The sequence below is a fragment of the Pezoporus flaviventris genome, unplaced genomic scaffold (assembly GCF_033815535.1).
Source record: "Pezoporus flaviventris isolate CSIRO_AGI_PZ_B2104156 unplaced genomic scaffold, CSIRO_AGI_Pfla_v1 ptg000096l, whole genome shotgun sequence".
Lineage (NCBI taxonomy): Eukaryota > Metazoa > Chordata > Aves > Psittaciformes > Psittacidae > Pezoporus > Pezoporus flaviventris.
In genome coordinates this window covers 426,376-443,107 of record NW_026892644.1, presented here as the reverse complement: position 1 = coordinate 443,107, position 16,732 = coordinate 426,376, and the positions used below count along the sequence as shown (strand labels likewise).

Here is a 16,732-nt window from a genome sequence, read left to right as displayed (position 1 = left end):
TGTCTTGATAAATCAACTGTCTCCATATCGCTCTGTACTGTATGGCTGCTATTAATATAGTCACGATATCATCCCAATGTAGGTAAGGAAAAATAATCTTTAATGACTTTTGCAGGCTGCTAATGCATCTGGAGCAATATATTCAATTCATATGCAACTCAATTACCTGATAAAAGGTTAGACAGCAATATATCGCACTGCATTCAGTGAGAAAATACATCATTCAATCATCAAGCATCATTTAGTATATGAATTACTTTTAAAATTTGCTTGCTAATAGTGAGAACTCTACTTTTCTTCCACTGAACACTCCTTTAAAACCATAAATTACAATTTTTCACTCTTTTCTTTTTCAGATCTGAAGGAGTCTTCCTCTGTGTTTCTGTGTGCCCATCTAAAATCCCAGCTACGATCCTGTAAGTTATGTGGTGTGATGTTTCAGCTGAGTCCTGGAGGAGCTCAGTCTGACATGCAAGCAGCTCTTCCAGGAGCTGGCTGGTGGGAAAGCAAGTGCATGAAAAGGAAAACCTTGTGATTCTGAAGATCTGATGCAACTCCAGGCTAGGCTTTGAATATGACATTAAGAAAGACACTTCACCTACCTTAGGCATATCCTCAGCTGGTATAAATTGATGTAAGCTCACAGCATCACTGGTGCTATGTCAGCTTTACACCAGCTACTGAGCTACTCTTTTCCCTCTGGATTCCGTCACATAAAGTGATGTCTTGTTTGCATTTACTAGGGCATTGCTTGCTTGCTTTGTCCCCAGGTATGGTGTTTGTTTTTTTTTCTGTGAAGACTGTAACCTGCTTAAGGGAAGGAATTCCTCTTATTCTGTTTCTACAAGCCATGGTACAACACATGCCTGGTACAGCACATGCCCGGTACAGCACATGCCCCTCAGCTTTGTAATACTGGTTATTCTTTAAAAATAATTACAATTCTAAGCTTTTCAGAAAAGAGAGGTAGCTCTGCTTTAGCTTGTTTTACTTAGTGGGCTGTAAGAACACAAGTCCTGCTGCTTAGAAACCCAGGGGACAGCAGAGTGCAGGATTTTTAGTAGAGCAGCAGTGTCTAGATGACCACGTTTTTGTCTGCCACTGTGTACTGGCACAACGTATCCCACCTAAGGGTATTAAATCATTTCAAAAAGAACGTATTAGACATTTAGCACACTTCAATGCTGCCAGCTTCAAACCCCGCTTTAGTGATGGGGGAACCAAGCAGCAGTCAATTTAAACAACTTACCTAAAATCACATGTTGGTGGTCTGTCTAATAGAGGATGTATCCCAGTGCTCTTCATCAAGTCATCAGAGGGGTTTTGTGCTGTGTAGTAGGAACCAATAACATTTCCATGGTTTGGACATAAAATATTCAGTGCCCCTGCTCACTAGAGTGAATAAATTATTCACCCGCATTTTGGGAGCTTTTGATGTAGTTCCATACAAGCCTTATGCTACTATGCACAGGTGCTGACACTCAGCTACCAGAGCGACAGCCTTACCTAAAATCGGGGTAAGCTCCCGACAGCTACTGAGCGAATTCACGCAAAGTGTTTGGGTTCCATCTAGTGGTTACAGACTCACCAGCAGCCACGTCTCTCACATGGGCTACTTTTATGGCAACCTTCTCTCCTACGACCTAGGAGCATGGGGGCAGCCATGGCAATACATTTTTTACCATGTCACCACTACAGGTTGGTCCTTTACTTGATTTCCGACTAGTCTTTTATCTGTCTGAGTCACTGATACCCACTGCTCTTCTGCCTACCACCTGCTCTTTTAGTTTTGCTCTTATTCTCTGGGCTCCTGGGCCAGGAAGCATCGTGGGAGGAGGAAGCTCCACAGCTGTGTGAGATGCTGGTCCTGCAGGTGAGAAGGGAGATAAGGCAAACCCAAGTGACAAATTCTTGTGCTTTGCACTGACAGCATGAGATTTGGTGGGTCTGACATTAAGCAGAGAACAATCTGGTCTGCAAATGGCCCTATTGTTTGGGACGGCTTTTTTCTTCATTCAGTTTCTATCCTTTAGGGCTGGAAATTTTGTGGATTATTTTCTTTTTTAGCAGTCTAAATATTTGGTTAGGTTTGAAGCTTAGCTGCGTTTTCATTAGCTTCCTTTTTCCTTCTCTTTAAACTCTTATTTTCCTCTGCTATTAGCTTACTCCACAGGTTCTAAATCACACTAATCTTTCATCTAGCCCAAAGAGCTGCAAGCAGCTCCTGAAGATTTTCAGCATCCCACTATCTCACAGCAGGGGAGATTACTGAAGAGAGATTGAGGTGCTTGAGAGACTTGCTGTGCAGTCTTCACTGTAGTATTAACTCTTGTGACTTCAGGCTTATGCTAAAAACTGGCAAATATTAGGTAATGCCTGTAAAGACTACTAATAGAGCAAATGGATGACTGGTTGAAATGGCTGTATCAGAGCACGCTGGGCACTTTAATAAGCACTTTTAGCTGATGTCTGGAAGGTTTTGGCCAGCACAGAACTAAGGGTGCTTGTAGGAAATTGTAATCTTGGACATTGAAGGCAAAAAGGATCAAGACAATGAGAATACTGGAATATAAAAGACAGTCTGTATGTCCTTCAGAAGTTCAATGATAAATAGAGCAGGAGACAAGGTGAGCTGGCCCTGAAAAAGGGCCTTTTTCAAGCAAGCAAAAGAGCCCAAAAGCTCAAAAATGGGTATCTACAACTAGCAGGTATAAAAAGCTGTAAGGAGGCCTGAGGCAACACAGCACAGCAGAGCCCAGTCGTGGATGGGGTGCTGGAGGAGGCAATAGGCAGTGCTAGAAGGATTAGTCCCTGTAACAAAACACAGAACATGCTAGATCAGATGGGGCTGATAAGAACATGTCCTTTGTGCACTGTCCTGTTCTCTATGTGCCTGTGTTCATATGACAGCAGCATTGCAGACTGAGGTTTCAAGCTGAAATCTTTAATGGAGGGTGGAAGTTAATATCACTCTTCATCCCTTCCTTTATAGAATCACAGAATAATTTGGGTTGGAGGGGTCCTCCAGAGGTCTGCTCATCCAGCCTCCTGTTCACAACAGAGCCATCTCCAAGGTCACAGAATCACAGAATCCCAAGGGTTGGAAGGGACCTCAAAAGATCATCTAGTCCAACCCTCCTGCAAGAGCAGGGTAACCTAGAGTACATCACACAGGAACTTGTCCCTGCGGGCCTTGAATATCTCCAACGTAGGAGACTCCACAACCCCCCTGGGCAACCTGTTCCAGTGCTCTGTCACTCTCACAGTAAAGAAATTTTTCCTGATGTTCACATGGAACCTCCTATGCTCCAGTTTACACCCATTGCCCCTTGTCCTACCACTGGACATCACTGAAAAAAACCTAGCTCCATCATCCTGACACTCACCCTTTACATACTTGTAAACATTGATGAGGTCACCCCTCAGTCTCCTCTTCTCCAAGCTAAAGAGTCCCAGCTCCCTCAGCCTCTCCTCATAGGAGAGATGTTCCATTCTCTTAATCATCTTAGTTGCCCTGCGCTGGACTCTCTCCAGCAGGTCCCTGTCCTTCTTGAACTGAGGGGCCCAGAACTGGACACAATATTCCAGATGGGATCTCACCAGGGCAGAGTAGAGGGGGAGGAGAACCTCTGTTGACCTACTAACCACACTCTTTCTAATGCACCCTAGGATGCCGTCGGTCTTCTTGGCCACGAGGGCACATTGCTGGCTCATGGTCATCCTCCTGTCCACCAGGACCCCCAGGTCCCTTTCCCCTTCACTACTGTCCAGCAGGTCAGCCCCCAACCTGTACTGGTACATGGGGTTGTTCTTCCCCAGATGCAGGACTCTACACTTGCCCTTGTTGAATTTCATCAGGTTTCTCCCCGCCCAACTCTCCAGCCTGTCCAGGTCTCGCTGAATGGCAACACAGCCCTCTGGTGTGTCAGCCACTCCTCCCAGTTCAGTATCATCAGCAAACTTGCTGAGGGTACACTCAGTTCCCTCATCCAGGTCGTTGATGAAAATATTAAACAGCACTGGTCCCAGCACTGACCCCTGAGGGACTCCACTAGTCACAGACCTCCAGCTAGATTCTGCCCCATTAACTGCAACTCTCTGCCTTCTTCCTTTCAAACAGTTCTTGATCCACCTCACTACCTGATCATCAAGCCCACACTTCCTTATCTTATCTATGAGGATGCTGTGGGAGACAGTATCAAATGCCTTACTGAAATCAAGAAAAAACACATCTACCGCTCTACCATCATCCAGCCACCTACTTACTTGCTCATAGAAGGCTATAAGGTTGGTCAAACATGACTTCCCCTTGGTAAAGCCATGTTGGCTGCTGTTAATGACCCCCTCATCCTTGATATGTCTAGGGATGGTGTCAAGAATAAGTTGTTCCATCACCTTTCCAGGGATGGAGGTAAGGCTGACCAGGCTATAATTACCTGGGTCCTCCTTGTTCTTCTTATAGACTGGTGTGACATTTGCCATCCTCCAGTCCTCAGGCACCTCACCTGTTTCTCACGACTTACCAAAGATGATGGAGAGTGGCCCAGCAATGACCTCCGCCAGCTCCTTCAACACCCACGGATGTATTCCATCTGGACCCATCGATGTATTTTTGTCAGGATCTTGCTTAGTCAAGCTTTGAATAACTCCAAGAGTGGAGATCCAACAGCCTCTGTTGTATGGTTCCATGGGGTTACTCCCTCCAGGTGCAGCACTTTGCATTTGCTCTTTTCAGACTTCGCAAGTTTCCTGTCAGCCCATTTCTCCAGCATGTCAAGATCCCTCTGAGTGGCAGCCCTGCTTCTCAGTGTAGCAACTGCTTCTCCCAGTTTCACATGATCTGTGAGCTTGATAAAGTGTGTTGATAACAAGATGTTAAACATGATGTCATATGAATATCCAGGAGGGTTTGTTCCATAATCTTCTAAGAGACTAGAACTGAGGTTATTCCCACATGCAGGGTCTTTCAACATTGCTTCATTTAAAGGTTTGCATTACTGAGTTTTCTTAGTACCTCTTTGCTCAGAAGGGTCAAGAAAAATTTGATCCCTAGCGGAAAATTTCTCCTTCTTTTCTTACTGCCACAAACCATGAGAATGCCACTTGTATTGGAAAAATTACTTTTTGGTTTAACTCTATGGGTACAAAGTCTCCTTTGGCTGACATAAGCATACCTAGAGGATTTGCAGTTGTAATTACAACAGCAAGAGCCTTTTTGGGTGCTCATGTCCAAGACTTGGCAAATGACCTGAAAAAGCTCGCCTATTAGTACAAAAATCTGAGTGAACACAGGGAGCCGATGGATCAAATATCTAAATTATCTGGAAGGCAGGTGCCCAAAAATTTATTATGTTATAGGGGAATATGGTCATCACCCAGATCAAACAGGGAATTTCAAGGACTTTTTTGAAACAAAGCAGCAGCATGAAAAGAAGTTGGAGAGAAGCATAAAGAATTGTCGTAAGAGGAGAGAGACCTTAGACTGGAAACAGCAGGAGCCAAAATCTGGTCTGGCACTGCCCAAAGTCACGCTGCTGGCATCCTGACTCCTGCTTAGGCCAGACAGAGCAGTCTCCCTGTTGGATGCTGTGAAGACCCTGCACCCAGCCAGCAAAGTCACAGCACAGTGCAGCCAGTTGGAACCCACACTTGGGACTGCACATGTGAGGATATAGGGTGGTATGGGGTGGCATGGGCACCTATAAGGCTGGACAAACATAAATGCAAGTAGGGAAACTCAATGGCATCTCCACCCACCCTGGTGGAAGAACCACTGAGCCTGAATACTTGCTTATAAATATATCTACTGGCTCTGGTCTCTGCTGAAATATAAAACTGTATCTGCTAGTTCTAACAAGTATCTGCCAGCTTTAGTCTGGCTCATGTAGCCACGAAGTCTGCTGATTTTGATCACAGCAGGATTGCACAGCTGGCTACTGCTAGACCCACACTTTGGTCGAAAGCCAAGAACCCTCAAACCATATTTTTGAGCCCAGATCAGATTCTACTACGGTATGAATGAGATCCTGCCGGCAGACAGGGATTGAGTTGCTACTCCTCAGAGCAGTGGGTCTGCAGCTGAGGACTCTCTCCTTAGCTGGGACACTGCCTGAGGTAGCTCCTTGAGGTTGAGAGCCCTCATCTTGACTGGTAACTGAAACACATTTTGGGTTAATTCCCTTTAAAACTTAAGTCAGTTGTGTAGTATTTGGTTTCACTTGGCATCCAGAACCTGTAATTTACTAATGATGCTGGAGTATTAAATTGGTTTTTATTGGAATAAATTTCCTTTGGGGCTTGTAAACTACCTAAGTCAATTCTGTGGGCCTCTGCAACAGTGACAGCATGCTAAACTTTGAAATCTTGACCAAGGGATTAAAGGATTGATAGTGCATATAAATATATATATATCTTTAGACATAAACCTTAGACCAAGTCTGGGACTAGGAATGGATCCAGCTGTACCTAAACACCTCTTTTAGTTTAGAAAGCAAGGGGGTTATCTCTGAACCTCATGACTCAATGGGAGGGTCTCCCTCATGGCCCAACAGGAGGACAGTTCTATCTAACCCTGTCCTCTATAATCAAGTGAATTTTCCCACTCAATTATATTAAATTACTGTCACATTTTTCACTGAATAAAGTATATTGTTGCTTCTCTCTTCTGAGTGAAGTGCCTAACTGTTCCACAACAAACCCTTACTTCCAGAAGGGTGGGGTAGGGGGTTGCTTGTCCTATGACATGAGAGGTTTGTGCATATACCCCTGTAACTCTGTGTGTGCATGGGTGCAATTATAATTTCTTGAAATGAGTAACAGGAGGATCTTTAGAAACGTGTAGATAATTACTGAGATTTCATAAGCACCTATCAATGTATCTGTTGATTCACCAGTATTGATCTTTACTGTATAGATCAGTGATTGCCAGTTAAATATGTGCCCTTAATTAATTTATAAACTCCTTTGATCCCCTTTTTTATTTAAATTATTTGAACTGACCATTTCTTCCATGAGCAATCCTCACAGCAAGGATTACCCCAGTTGCATTGACCTTCTAACAATAACCTCCACCTTCTGTAATAAAAGGTGTCCTGAGCAGCATTCAGGCCATGGATGTCAGTATGCAGTTAGTTAATGTGGTGATGCAGGCTGCTTGTGTGCCTCTGAGGCTTTATTTTTGCCTGAAAGAGAGAATTGAAATCCCCAAAACAGTAACACTAGAATCCAAATTTAGTGAAACAGTGATGGCAGAGGCTGCACAGATGAGGAAGGAATTTCACCAAACAACTCATTTCAGGGGAATATTAACCAAACTGTTTTATCTGCATAACTACACAGAACAGGGTGCTTCAGTCACCTCTCCCAGGCTCCCTGTGTAGTCCCCAGAGTGTCCAGCTGAAACACTGTCCAAGAAAGGTGCTTTACCTTAGGTGGTGTGAACATCTCCTTAAATGTCTGCTTGTGTGGGGGTTGGAATGTATCAAAGCTGTCAGAGACCGTGGGGAGGAGAAACTACAGCTGGCAATTAAGAGTAACCATGGGAAGGAGGAACTACAGCAGGCAATTAAGAGTGACCTGTCCCTGATTGGTACTTGGAAGATGTTGGAACTGGCAAGGAACAAGGACGTCGGAACTGGAAAGAGGATGTCGATAGGAAAATCAGATAGACCTTTCACCTGATGTAACTGCAAGGCAAACACAGATGTGCTTGGCTAATTGCTTTGAAGCATATAAATATCAGGTAATCTTTGCAATAAACAATCCAGCTTGCACTCTACCTCTGGGTCTGTGCCTCCGTCCTCACAAATGGTGCCCGAACAGGGACAAGACAGAGAGCCGTGACTCGGCGACCGGTGAGGACGCCCAGCCGAACTCCGAAAGGCTGCAGCAATTAACCGATACCTCTGACTGAGGTAAGCGGCTGGGAACGGGAACATGGGAAACTCAGTATCCCCCGAGCACAAATCGATGTACAGAGTACTAGTAAAATTCCTAGCGAAGAAGGGGGTTACTGTAAATGAAGATAAAGACTTATTAATATGGGCCTCGGCCCATGCCCCAGAGGCGACATCAACTACTATTTATCAGAAGGGAGTATGGGACAAGACTGGGGTCTACCTTTGGGACGCAGCTACAAGGGATGACGTGGCGGTCCCCAAATTGCTGGCCATATGGCACTTAATCTATGAAAACACTCCAGATCCTCTCGACTCGGGGCCAGTAGACCCAGAAACTGAGCCAGATCTATTCCCGCCTGATCCTGGCATTGGCTGCCATGAGACACAAGCCTTGCCGGTGCTCACACACCCTCCCGCCCTTATCGATCTGCGGGAAGATATCTGCCGGCGGGCTGCAACAGCAAATGAGCCAGGCAAAGATGACCCTTTTGATCCCAGAGTAATAGACCCTGACAGAGAACCCCACCTCTACCCCCCGACCCGCATGATATGTGGAAAAACATTAAAAAAGAAGCGGAAAATCAAGGTGCTGTGAACCTGCCCCACAGCCTGAATGCTCCACATCCCGTCCGTCACGAGGCGAACCGCGGGCTGGACGGCGGGGAGGAAAACGGCGCTCCTAAGGGAGCCGAGCGGAGGCTGCGGCGGGAGCTCCCCTCCGGCAGAGGGGCTGCGCCTGGTGGCAGCGGCGGGACAAGGAGCTGCGGAGCACGGGCGCGCCGCCTCCACCTCCCCGCTGCAGCGACCTCACTCACTCGCCCGGCGGCGGCATCAGCAGGCTCCGGCGGGCCCCCCCACTGCCTGCCCGCGGGCAGAGGGCTGTGATACTCGCCCGCCCCTCGCCTTTCTGTGCTCCGACAGACGCGAGTACGCGCTGCGCCCGCCAAGATGCGCGCTGCGGGGCAGCGCGGGGTCCACTCCTCCCAGTGAGAGGCGGGAAGAAACCCAGCCTCTGCCCCGGAGGTCTTTCACCCACAGCAACGCTCTCTTAACAGAGCACGATTCAGTCAAACACGCTACCCTTCAAAATAGAGCTGCCACAGATTTTTTGCTATTAGCTCAAGGACATGGTTGTAAAGACTTCGATAGAATGTGTTACATGAACCTGTCCAATCATTCTGGGTCTGTCCATGATGTAATTCAAAAACTAAAGGACAGACTTCAGATGTTGCAAGTGGAGAGTAGCTGGAATTGGCTAGAAAGTTTGCTGTCAGAATAGGGCAGCAGTGCATGGTTGAAAGATATTAAAATCGCAGTAGCCTGTGTAAAAATCTTTTTATATATTTTAATCACAGTTCCTTGTTTAATTGCTTGTATAATTCGTTTGTTTGCTAAGTTTATTAACAATGTTTTGTTAGTTTATAAAGAAGGGAGAGATGAGGGGAATGCTGCACAAGAAGCTGCACCAGTAGACCTGGACGGGAGCCCGGACATCTGGACTCCTATCAGCCACAAACCTTGGAAGAACTGAACGGGACAAGTTAGGAAGAGCTGGAGAAAGAACATGGGGTGGAACCAAAGAAAGCATAAAGATGATTTCTGAGGACTGTAAATTTGGAAACAGGAGGATGCTTAAGACAAGATAAAGAATGTGTAGTCAAGGGGAAGTGGAAGTGAGATTGTAATGAGTAGTGATAGCAGAGAACTATGTTTAGAAATAATTACTCAAGCAAAGGCGAGTGGACAGTAATGTGGTTGGCTGAAAGAGTGCGTGATCAATAAGATTGTTTTGTGATGGAAAAGTACCAAAAGAACTAACCGCTACTAACCTCTAAGCAGAATACTATAAAAACCTGTAAGCTCACTCAATAACAGATTTCGTCTGTATCCAGAAACAGAGTCCATGCCTCAGCTGCCACAAGATCAGGCCTGGCAAAGGGTGCTATCCCATATAAAGGATGGCTCATGTGCAGTAGGGACCTTAGGCATGTTTATCTCTAATAACACTATGATAATAAATAAACGAAGATTGCGTTCTCGAAGGTCAAAGCACACTTTTCAACCGAGCTGCAATGACAAAGTAAATTTTTGGAACCCAGGTGAAATAATAGCTGCCTCATTTTTAGGTCCCAGAGTAGCTAGCGCTCAAGCTTTGGCAAGTTAGGATGTTGGCTTGCTAAACAAACTAATGTTACAGCATCTGCTCTCTCTGCGTTGCTCACTGACGTTGACTCTATAAGACACACGACTTTGCAAAATAGAGCAGCAATCGATTTTCTCCTCTTAGCACATGGACATGGGTGTGAAATTTTGGAAGGAATGTGTTGTATGAATTTGTCAGACCATTCAGAATCCATACATGAAAGTATCCGTAAATTACAAGACAGTGTAATGAAGTTAAGGGAGGATGATAAAGATTGGTTATCATCACTTTTCTCTGATTGGGGTATAACTGGGTGGCTATTGACTTTGGTTAAGGGAGGAATGATCTTTTTGCTTGCTCTCTTTGGCATCATATACGTTGTACTTTGCTTATTACAATGTATGCAGAGAATGTTATCCCAAGCTTTTGAAAGACATGTGTATACTGCATTGCAAAAACAAGAAGGGGGAACTGTGGGGGTTGGAATGTATCAAAGCTGTCAGAGACCATGGGGAGGAGAAACTACAGCTGGCAATTAAGAGTAACCATGGGAAGGAGGAACTACAGCAGGCAATTAAGAGTGACCTGTCCCTGATTGGTACTTGGAAGATGTTGGAACTGGCAAGGAACAAGGACGTCGGAACTGGAAAGAGGATGTCGATAGGAAAATCAGATAGACCTTTCACCTGATGTAACTGCAAGGCAAACACAGATGTGCTTGGCTAATTGCTTTGAAGCATATAAATATCAGGTAATCTTTGCAATAAACGATCCAGCTTGCACTCTACCTCTGGGTCCATGCCTCCATCCTCACATGTTTGTTTGACTAATTGATGTTCGATGGCCCTGGCCTTAACTGGCTCGCCTATAGCAAAGACTGGACTAACACACAGCTGACAAGAAAGAAGCTCTCCAGAGAGAAATGAACAGGTGAATGTAAAGACTGGTTGGTATGCAGTGAAGAAATCAAGGTCTCTAAAGACAGCTATTAAAATTCTCTTCCACCATGAACCCAACAAGAACAGAGACTCAAAGTAGTTCAAAAGCAAGCCAGAGATTTCTGAACAGATTTCCCTGTGAATCATGGGCTTAAATTTGCACAGACTTTGCTGACAAAGCAGAGTTTTAGCTACAGTGACTCCAAATTCTGCAGTGCTTGTAGGAATGGTCACCCTAGCAAAGGGATAGGACTTTGTTACTAACTCTGGGTAGCCGTAATCTCCCACCCACTAGGTAAGGCTGGAGTGATTTAGTGCCAGACTTGGCTGGTCTGCAAAAGAAGCTTTCAATCTGGGACTTCCTGCTAGTACAACCAGGGGGGTGGCTGAAAACTACGTCAGAACTGGGTTTGGTGGTTGCTGACCCTACTAACCATCTCAGAAAGTGTAAGTTTTGCTTGACAGCAGGCTGACTTTTGTGGAAAGTTGAGATTACTGAAAAGAAGACCCTCTTCTATTAAAAAAACAAAACAAAACTGAAAAGTAAAGAACAAGTGTGACTGCCACAGCACCTGATGAGCCTCGTGCGTTGGGGCCAGACGGTTAAATTTTCCTCTTTTGCTTGGTTTTTCATCAGGACTTTATTTTGTATGGGGTACACCTTCCTTTTTTCCTTGCTGCAGATGCACTGAAGAGCCATGGTGGACATTATGGCTCTTAGTTATCAAAGCCTAGCACAGGCACAGTGACAAGGCTCTGTCAGGCACAGGAGATGTTCCAAAGCATGGGAGAGAGGGAGTAGGAAGCCTTTCAAGAACAAAAAGTAGTGGATTTGATGGAAGCACCCATGGACCAAATCCAGCCTGGGAGCCCTCAGCAGAACAGGTTCAGTCTTCACAATGGAAGAATGTCCCTGAATAGCTTAGTGGTGATCCACTGTCCTAAATCTGGTTTATTTTCAATGCTGACTGTTGGTCCAAACCCATAAAAGCTGCAGTTACTAAGACCACCACCCTCCTGTGTTGTTCTGAGGCATCAGCAGTAGCCAGATGGGTCATGTTCTTGCTCCTCCAATACATGCAAGAAGGGGGACGGCTGGGTTGCTTCAGGCTCAAAGCTTGGTCATGTCGCTGGCTGCCGAAGGAAGGTGGATCTGGGCTTTCTGGAAAGCTATTCAAGAAAATACAAGCAATGTTAATCAAGACCTCAAGGCAAACATAAGCCTTGAGCAATGCCAAAGGAGCAAAAGTAGCTTTGGAGTAAGCAACGAGTGGCAGCAACAGAGATTCTCACGTTATGTTATAGTGTGAGGCCATGACAATGGCACAGATTTCTGGCACAGAACCGCTATGCACAAAGTTACTAGCCACAGCATCCTGGTATTGCAGGCATTTGGTTGGTCACAGGAAAGTTTACCTGGCGGAGTCCAAAGCCAGCTCCTTTGTCGATCAGAGCTGTTGTGAAGAAAGCAAGACATGAGGGCCTGCCCTTCCTTTCCCTTGGGAGCTGCTCTGAAGCTGAAGCTTTACTGCCGGTCCCTGCCAGTGCTGGGCTGCAGCTGGGCAACAAACACACCTACGCTCAGCCTTAGACTTTTGCCAGTCTAGCCCTGACCCGCACTGAGTGACTGCTTCCCAGCGTGAACTTGAACGTGCCCCGTCACCTGCCCTGAGCTTTGTTTGATCTTGACTGATGTCTCCAGCCCTGATCCCAACCTGGGCTTGCTATTCTGGGTCCCTGTTGGTAGCGTCACTCATGACTGGCTCACCTCACTACTGTGCCATGCCATCAGCCCCATCCATTCCTGCTGCTCCCTGATGCCTGCAGTGCAGTGCAGTGCAGCAGCAGGAGAGCAAGGGAAGCAGTAGCCCTGTGAGCAGCCACCAACCATTCCCACCACTTGCCAGCGGCCAGGCACATGCACGGCTGCGAGGCAGCTGCAGCCCAGAGCAGGTGGGATGAGGGACAGGACTCTCAGCTTAAGCATAGTTCCCATGAGAAGAGGGGCAGCTCCCACAGAAACGCCTGCCAGCTTTGTCTCACAGAACTCCGCTCAAGGCCACACAGCTGCTTATTAAGTGTAGGCCAAGAGTGCAGGCATCCCGGCTTCCCAGGGGGGCGAGTGAATGCTGCCAGCGCCCTGACTGGCACATTTAACCGTGCAGTCACAGCTGCAGGAAGAGTACTGCATAACAGAGGGAATGGATAGATCACCTAGTCAAAGGAATGAGTTAAGATACTCTTGCTTATATCACTTACTGATGGCTAGACAGACAGAAACCAGTTTTGTTTGAGAAACGTTGAGCTGAAGGATCTGCAGAGGTCAACAGCTGACAAGTTATCTTGTTAAAGTTGTACATTTGGGTGCTGAACTGAGAGCAAATGAAGCTGCAAGCGCAGTCAACCTTGTAGAGCTTGTACAAGTTTCTGGAGATGTTTAACATCAGTTGCTCTTCAAAGGCAGTAGCACAATGGGGTGCGTTTTCGAAGATCTCTAAAGGTTTGCTCTTTGACAGCACCATGCCTTATAGTGTGTCCTGGGTTCAGCAGTAGCAGTCATGTTTCTCCTCCTTGGTAGCTGGTGCAGTGCAGTGTTTTGACTTTCGGCTCGGGAACAGAGCTGATAGAGATGTTTTGGTTTGGCCAAGGACTTTGTGAGCCTCATGCTATGCCAGGGAGGAGGGGAAGCTGGGAGGAAGCAGAGACAGGACACCTGACCCAAACTGACCAAAGAGGTATTCCATACCACAGCACGTCATGCCCAGGAGGTAACTGGGAGTGAGCCGGAAGGGCTGGGAGTCTGCAGGGTTGGAGGAGGTATCGGTCGGTGCTTGGTCGGGCCTGGGGGGCGAGTTATTGGTCAGCTGGTGCTGAGGTGTTGTATTCTCTTCTCTTGTTATTTCCTTTATCATTATTATTACTGGTGGTAGCAGTAGTGATTTGTGTTATACCTTAGTTACTAAACTGTTCTTATCTCAACCCGTGGGAGTTGCATTCTTTTTTGATTCTCCTCTCTGTCCCTCCGGGAGCAGGGGGAGGGAAAGAAAGTGGGGGAAGTGAGCGAACGAATTACCTGACTGGGTTTAAACCACGACATAGTGATATAATAACTGAAGTGCAATGCTCCTATGTTACTGCATTCCCACAGAAAAAATATTTACAAGTGTACTGTGAAGGAATTAGCTGCTGGATTTGGTTTACAAATGCACATGTGTAAAACATGCTTAAAGAGAGACCCTCCTTTCCTCAGGAGAAAGATCCAACATACATCCTATTGCATACCTTTGCCAAATCTGACACTCGAGTTTAAAAAAAAACAACCAACTAACCAACCAAAACAAACAAACAACCACCAAACATGAAAATAAGAAGCCTAATATCTAAATTGAATTTGTCATATTGCAACTTGTGCTTTTTGCTGCTCATCCTTTCCCTGTGCACCTTAGAGGGAAGTCTAGCTCTGTCTTCTCTTCATCCCACAATCATGTAGTTGTAAAGAGCAATAAGGTCTCCCCTTTGCCTTCTCCAAGCTGGAGAGACCCGGCCCTCTCAGCCTCTCCTCATCCATCATGTGCCAGAGACTCAGCCAGCTTGGTGGTCTCATGTTATTCCCATGCCAGGGCACTGGTGGGCTTCTTTACCACAAGAGCACATTGCTAGCTCCTGGTCACCAATTGTTCACCAGGACTTCCAGGTCTTTTTCTGTAGATCTTCCCAGACACTGCCACAGCCTGCATTATTGCATGGCATTATTCAATTCCAGGTGCAGGACTTGCATTTACTTTTATTGAACTTGATGAGGTTCCTGTCAACCCACCTCTCCAGCTTGTCTAGGTCCCCTCTGAATAGCAGCCATGCCCTTCAGCTTACTGAAACTACTTCCAACTTGGTGCCATCTGCAGTTGTGCTGAGAGTATGCTCTGTTCTGTCATCAAGGTTTTCAATAAGAAGTTTAAGCACCATTTTCACATGGGATCACAGAATTATTTAGGCTGGAAAAAGGACCTTTAAGATCACCAAGTCCACCAACAAGCCTAACACTGCCAAGTCCACCACTGAACCATATCCCACATCTACACATCTACAATACCTCCTGAGATGGTGACTCAACCATTTCCCTGGGAAGCCTGTTCCAGTGCTTGGCACCCCTTTTGGTGAAGAAATTTTTCCTAATTTCCAATCTAAACTTCCCCTGGAGCAGCTTGAGGCTATTTTCTCTTGTCCTATCGCTTGCTGATTGGGAGAAGAGCACAGCACTCACCTCACTACAACCTCCTTGGCTGTAGAGAAAGAGTGATAAGGGAAGACAGCTGGGGAGCTGCAGAACAGAGTGGGAAAGAGGTTTTGGGTTTCAGGAAAGACCCTTTTGCTAATGAAGAAAATGAAGAACAGAGGCTTGCTATAGGAGCCCATACTCTGTGGAGTTAAACTGGACAGGATTGTCCACCCCAGGACAGTCACAGAGCTGTGTCCTGGGAACACTGGTCTTCACTGGCAATGCAGTTGTGTTTAGGTGTGCATTCATTTTACTCAATTCCCCCACTTCATGCACATTCATTCAATTTACTCAACTTCATTCACGCCGTCAAACCCCATACTCACAAGCACTGAGGTGCATGTGCCCAACATGTCTGGCCAGGATCTATGTGACATACAGTGTAAAGGAAGATAGGCACCAACTATCACACCCTAATGGCATCTCTTGGGTTTTTCTTCATTGGCAGTGGCAAACTGCCTTGGACAGGTCTTTTATGCCTAACAGAGGGTAGGAAAGCTACCTGGGATCCAACACTTACTATCGTGGCATCCTTGTGCTTTACAGTCTGGCTACTTCTGCTTTCACACACTTCAGGCAACTCATTTACCTGTTATCTGTGTTTCTTCATTTTGAGTTTCTGAGGCTGTGGTCTGCTTCCAGTCGGACCAACAGGAAAAGAAATGTCCTTTGTGATGTTCTGTATCTTCCCGCCATGTCCAGCTGCCAGATGGCAGGGTTTTCTTCAGACAAGTCTATTCTAGAGTGTAGGTCTTCCTGGTTTGAGAGAAATCATGTCTTTCCCAATTTTACTGCCTTAAACTGTGTCTTTAGTTACCAATACAGGCCATTCTTTTAACCTTTGTTCTGCTATTTCTGCTGGTGCTTACACACACCCATTCCCATTTCCATTCAGACTTTGCTCATACCAATCAATACTTCAGTTTCAATTCTCTGAAAGCTGATTTGGCTTACTAAGAAGTCAGGTGAATACCAGAGCCAGGGCAAACAAGCAAACATTACAGCTGGAAGTAGAGGACACCAGAGAGAAAGATGTACAGGGACATTTTTAGCAGCAACAAGAGGTTGCATCAACCCAGCCACTTTTTCCATGTTTTCTAACTTTTTAAGCAAATTGCTTGATATTTAAGACCAGAATCACTCACTGCACTGTGAAAATAATACCAATTTGTGACTCCTTGATAGAGCGGTCCCTTCTGTCTCACCTAGTTGTGTTTCACATAAGTAGGTTCTGTTTGAAGTTGGTAAGGAAGTCCAGTATTTGGGGCATTTGTATTTGCAAAACATTATACCAAAACCCAGAATAAATCCAGTGATGTTTCTTAGTTTGCTTTCACTCTGAACTGATCCAAAGCCCTTCTTAAGTGCATTTAAGTGTAGAATAGAACATGCTTGCCGAGGCTGCGTGTGCATCTTTTTTCTGCTTGCAGTACTTCACTTTCCTTTCCTGCTCTAACAGTAAAGCTCCGCCCACCAC

The 16,732-nt window shown here is 45.9% G+C and overlaps 1 long non-coding RNA gene across 1 annotated transcript; it reads right to left on the bottom strand.

The window, feature by feature from the left end:
• Window positions 1–7,299: 7,299 nt before the first annotated feature.
• On the bottom strand, window positions 7,300–12,569 carry LOC133281113 (uncharacterized). Its single transcript, XR_009747383.1, has 2 exons — window positions 10,856–12,569; window positions 7,300–7,455 (listed from the first exon to the last, which is right to left on the bottom strand). It is a non-coding gene; the product is annotated as an uncharacterized LOC133281113 (long non-coding RNA).
• Window positions 12,570–16,732: the final 4,163 nt, after the last annotated feature.